This window comes from Chinchilla lanigera, unplaced genomic scaffold (genome assembly GCF_000276665.1).
Source record: "Chinchilla lanigera isolate Chin_1 unplaced genomic scaffold, ChiLan1.0 scaffold00001, whole genome shotgun sequence".
NCBI lineage: Eukaryota > Metazoa > Chordata > Mammalia > Rodentia > Chinchillidae > Chinchilla > Chinchilla lanigera.
The window spans coordinates 11670219-11676218 of NW_004955402.1; positions in this window are offsets into that span (position 1 = coordinate 11670219).

Consider the following 6000-nt stretch of genomic DNA (forward strand, 5'->3'; position numbering starts at 1 on the left):
AAATGAAAAATATTGATTTGCTAAGTCTAATATAGTAAGATATATATATATATCTTCTAAAAATATTTTGCCTCATATTAATGAAAATCATCATGAATAGCTATAAAATAAGATCAACAAAAGGATGACTAATAATTCATTGCCAGTTTCGTTTCTTTAAAAAAAATCACATTCTTAGAAATTTAGAAATGTTAAAGTCCTTTGTATCCCATAAAAAAACACTGTTAAAAAACCCTGCCAGTTTTGCTCCCCACCAGCATGATTTTGTTTGTTTGTTTTTTTCTAGTGTTTGTGCTGCCAAAGCAAGCATGGTGGGCTTTATAAGACAGTCTCACTGTGTAGCCCAGGCTGGCCTTGAACTCATGGCAGTCTTTCTGCCTCAGCCTCCGGAGTACTGGGATGACAGACGTGCACCACCATGCCTGGAGTCACTTTCTTTAAAAAAAAAAAAAAAAAAATCTTCAGACAGGCATAGTGACATAGGCCTGTAATCCCAGCACTCTGGGAAACAGGCAGAAAGATCACACGGTTGAGTACAGCCTTAGCAATTTAGCAACTTTGTGAGACCCTGTGTCAAAACAAAAGTACTGGAGATGTAGCTCAGGGCAGAGGTCCTGGGTTTAGTCGCCAGCACCACACACACAATAATAGTAATAATAACCTTTGAACAAGTTGAGTGTGGTAGCACACGCCTATCATCCCAGCACCTGGGAAGTGAAAGCAGGAAGATCACAGGTCACAAGTCCGATCCTTCTCAAACAAATAAGAAAAGGTTACATTTTCACTCTCCCTGGCTTTTCAACTTTCTCCTAAACATACCCAGCTTTTTGCAGAGTTAAGATCAAGAAGAGTAGATATTGAAATAGCAGATGGAGGAAGAAGGTAGGATTCATTACAGAATGAGCAAGTGAGCTGCTGTTTATATCTCTGTGAACTTCCATTGTTAATCTCATGCTTTCTAGGATAGAACGAACACAGTAGTCGAACAGAATACTTGAGACAAAACTGTAAGAACAATATTTGAGTAAAGTCCCAAATAAGGCAAGAGCTAAGAAAAGTGGAAAACATCCAAAAGGGTTTGAAAAGTTAAATTTAAAAATTTCCATTGCTTGAAGTACTGCTGTAATGTTACGAAGTAACCAAATAGGGCTGCTCATCTGTTTGATCATTTTGGAGTTGTATGGAACTCAGAAGAAGCTGCAGCATCGGTCCAAGGAATTGGAGCTTGCAATGTACATGCCGAAGGCTCAGCCCCTCGTGTGCCTGTGAACAGGCAGATAAACGTGCACCCAAACAGAAAATACTTGTGGAGGGGCTGGGGATTTAGCTCAGCGGCAAAAGCGCCTGCCTGGCAAGCGCAAGGTCGTGAGTTCGGTTCCCGGTACCGGAGAAAAACAAAAAAAAAAAAAAAAGAAAATACTTGTGGAAAAAAACAAGCCACACGATGTGTTATTATCTAGTGACGTATTACCCAAATTTGCTAGGAAGCTTAAGAATACATGGTTTTCCAAACAGCTCCTTTTGGGTAACTTTTACAATAAAAACTATTCATGCTCATTTGAAAACCAAAGGGAATTTAGGAAGCTCAACGAACAGAGTAAAAGTCACCCAGACATCCACCAAGCAGCCAGGGCCCTTCTACAAATCTTAATACGTGGCCCTCTGGACAGACATTTGTTGTCTGATAAAAAATAAAAACAAAGCTCAGAAAAACAGGAAGGGCTATGTGTTGCTTTTAGGTTTTAGAAACTGGCAGAAGAGGGCTGGGTATTTAGCTCAGCGGGAAAGCGCCTGCCTGGGAAGCGCAAGGTCGTGAGTTCGGTTCCTGGTACCGGAAAAACAACAACAACAACAACAAAAAAAGAAACTGGCAGAAGCAGCTTTACAGCTGCTGGAAGGAAGACAAGCACGGACAGTTGCTTATCTCGCTCGGCAGGAGCAGCGGCCTGGAAACAGGCCAGCGTGAAACAGGAAGGGCAGGGCAAGTCTGTGGGCACCGTGTGCGCTCGGCCCAGACAAAAACGCGCAGGGGCCCTGAGGACCCGGAGCTGGAGCTGCTCCCCCTCTGTAGCAGCAGCACCTCCGCCTGCTGAGAGCGGGTTTCCTAGGACTGCTCTTCCGGCCGGCAGGCTCTGAGCCCCAGTGCCCCCAGCCTCTCAACCTCTCAAGCTTCCCGCTCTCGTCTCAGGCTCTCGATCACTGCTTCCAAAGCAGCACCTTTACCATGGCAAAGCGGCCACAAAGCTCTCTGCCCGGGATCCTGGCTTCTCAGATTTGGAAAACTCGCAGTACCTACTTTAGGGAAAGCTAACAGAACTCCTTTCGCAATGAATGAAAACTAATGTCTTCATTAACTTGCACATTGTTGTTCTGGGTCCTAAAGGTCTCCAGGTTCCAAGTGAACCAAACAATGTGTATTAGTCAAGGTTCTTCAGGGAAGAGGCCGTAGAGGATCTATCTATCTGTCCGTCTTAGTCATGGGCCACGTAACATTTTGGTCAAAATGAACCGCATAAACACAAATGATACCATAAGATTAACTGCCTAGTAACATTGTAGCTGCTTTAATTTGTGTAAGCACACTATGATATTTGTACAGTGATAAAATTGCCTACCGATTCATCAAAACATATCTCTATTAAGTTTAGACAGATAGACAGACCGACAGACAGACATTGACTCATGTGATTACGGAGGCTGGCTCGTTCCAAGATCTGCAGGGTCAGTCAGCAGGCTGGAGCCACGGGGATGTGGGTGGTTCAGTTTCTGTCCAAGCGGAAAGGACTGAAGTCAACCAGGGCCATGATGTATTTCCAGCTCAAAAGCTGTCATGCTGGAGACCCAGGAAGAGCTGACATTTCAATTTGAGTCTAAAGGCAGGGAAATGTCTGGGCATGGTGGTATACGCCTGTAATCCCAGCACTCAGGAGGCTGAGGCAGGAGGATCACTGTGAGTTTGAGCCCGGCCTGGGCTACATAGTAAGTAAAAAAGTCAGTATGAACTACACAGGAAGACCCTGTCTCAGATAAATTAAATTAAGTTAAATTAAAATATATAAATAAGGGCAGAGAAAAAAAACTGATGTCTGAGTCCCAAGGCCCCAGGGGATGATCAACCCTTTTGTTCTTTGAAGGCCTTCTCATTGGGAAGGGCCATCTGCTTTCCTTGGTCCCCTGATTTAAATGTTGATCTCATGGGTCAGTGATAGAGGAGACCACCTCCTGGGGCAAGACTGGACAAGCACGGGTGAGCTGTGCAGCTAAGCTGCCTGGGGAAACTGATGGAGCTGAGCTCCCCGGGGAGTTGAATGGGTTGGACCCCGGCCATGAACATGAGCGGGTTCAGCTGTGAGGTATCGGTAGTGCTAGCAGACTTGGAGAGGCCTGAGGTCCTTGTTCATGTCATCACTGTTCATTTCCTTGTAATCACTGCTTTTGCATTTGTACCTTTGCTTCATGCTGATTTCTAATGAGAAATGGCCCTGTAGGATGGAAACAATATAAAAGTGGGCATGGGGCGTTGTTCTCCGCTCTTGGGTGGACACTAGTCCCCCAAGGACACTGGCAATAAACTGCTCTTTGGCCCATTACTCCATGTCTTGTCGGTTCTGTTTGGGATCCTGTGCAGTCTCCTGCTTCATCAGTGCCCTTGGAGAAACACCCACATACCTGGGCACCCCCTGGTCCAGCCACTGGACACGTAAAACTGACCATCACCCTTCCAGAGGTGCTCAGGGGTGGTGAGACACGGGAAGGTGGCGTAGGTGCTCCCATCTGCCCGCTACCTAGAGTGACTGTCCCTAGAAACTTCCCAGCATGGAAGGACAAACACAGAGCATCACAGAGCATCACCCTTTGTGTATCACACAAAGCACGCAAGTAAATGCCAGGAAAAGCTCAGATATAGCTGGGGTAGAAAATAAATTGCGAGGTGAGGCAGGAAAGAGGCTGAGAGGCAGATCCAGGCGTTAGATTCCTCCTCTTGGTTTTCTTATCAGGGAAAAACAGCTGCTCACCGAGGTGGTCAAGCAGGTGGGCAGAGGAGAGCACAGCTAAACAGAGAAACAGCAAACAGCCGTTTCCTCCTGGCTCGTGGCACTGAGCACCATGGAGGAGGAGATTTTCTTCCCTTGCTGTCCTTCTGTACCCGTTTTAACCCACACACTTGCATTTCTCTTGTGATTACAAGGCAGCATGATTTTGCTTGATTTTATATTACTTGGAGCCCTTGAGGTTCTGACCATTAGATGGCGTGAGGAGCCACTGAGCTGGACAATCTGGAGCCAGGTAGGCGCTGGATTATTTTCTACCCCAGCACGGTCACAGGCAGGGGTGCGATGTCTACTGATCCTTCAGTGAATTTTAACATAAGAACAGGCCTCTGGGAAATGCTGTCTTAAGTGATCTTCCAAAACAACTTCCGGTAGCCACAACACCAATATTTTGAGATTACTTAATAAACGTTTTGGTTGTTTGAGACAGGGGCTTGCTATATAGTTCAGGCTGGCCTGGTGATCCTCCTGCTTCAGCCTCCTAGCGCTGGGATTACAGGCATGTACCATGTGCCTGTCTGAGATTACTTAATTAACTTTTAAATTGCAGCTTTTTATTCCTTCTCAAGAGTAAAGTTTAAACATTAAATATTCGGATTATTCTGATTTGCAACATAATCATTTGTCTCTGAAAATCAAATCAAGAGCAGAGTTTTGAAAGCAAGCTGGGAATGGAAAGAAACCAGAACACAGGTAAAGCTTCTTCAGCAAAACGTGCAAAGAGACACTGAGGTAGCTCATGTGCAAATGGGGCGGGCTCTAGAGTTGGAGGGAGAGGGAGGAGAGGAGGGAGGTGAAAAGAGAACCAAGAGGTGCCGTGTGCCAGCTCCTCATGTGGAATGGACTCATTATGCACTGCAAACAAGAATTAATACAAATTAATCGAAAGAGAAGGAAACAGCTGTAATCCCAGCTACCCTGGAGGCTGGGACAAGAGGATGGCAAGTTCCAGGCCAGTGTGAGAAGCCTCGCCAGAGCCTGTGTCAAAACTGGCTGAGGTCGAAGATCAGCCCCAGAACGCTGGTCTGGCATGTATGAGACTCTGGGCTCCATCTCCTAATCCAAAAGAGAAACAGAAAAAAGGAGGAAGGAGATGCTGACACTAGATGCGCGGAACTGGGGGGCTTGTATCAAGTGAGGGGAGCCAGACACGAGAGGATATTGTGAAGTCCCACTTCTATGAGGCACCCTAAACACTCACCTTCCAGGGTTCTAGGGCTGGCGGTGGGGTTAATGGACAGAGTTTCCGATTTGCAAGATGAAAAAGTTCTGGAGACCTAGTTCCCAACAATGTGAGTATGCTTCACAGTCCTGAACTATATACTACTTGCAAAGGTGGTAAATTTCTCCCACCACTCTGGAAGGCTGAAGCAGGAAGGCTGCAAGTGAGCTGAATGTGGGCAATTTAGCGACTTGGGGAGAGACTGTTTCAAAATAAAATAAGAAAAAGGGCTGAAGAGTAGGGCGTGCACTCAGTGTTAAGGGCCCTGGGCTCAATCCCCAGTACTGGAAGGAGGAAAAAGCGGTGGGCGGGGGTAAATTTCATGTTATCTTAAGTGAGGCCGGGTAGGCCACGGATATAGCTAAGCGGCACAAGCGCCTGCCTGGCAAGTGCAAGGACCTGAGTTCGATTCCCAGTACCAAAAAAAGAAAAAAAGAATTCTTATCTTAAGCGGACCTACAGTCTAATATTGACTGCCTGCCGTGGCCTGCTTAAAATTATATTGCGGGAAAGCAGGGATGAACTTTTCACCCCACCCATTACCTCCCGGGTCGCTCCGGCCCCGGGGCTGCAAAGTCTGCGCGCTCCGCCGGGTGGAGCCCTAGCGCTGCAGGAGCGCGAGGGCAGGGGTGGGCCCCACAGCCAGCCGTGGCCCCTTTAAGCCGAGCGCCGCGGGTCACGTGGGCGGCCGGGGGCGTGGCACCAGGAAGCGGCCTGCGCGCCGGC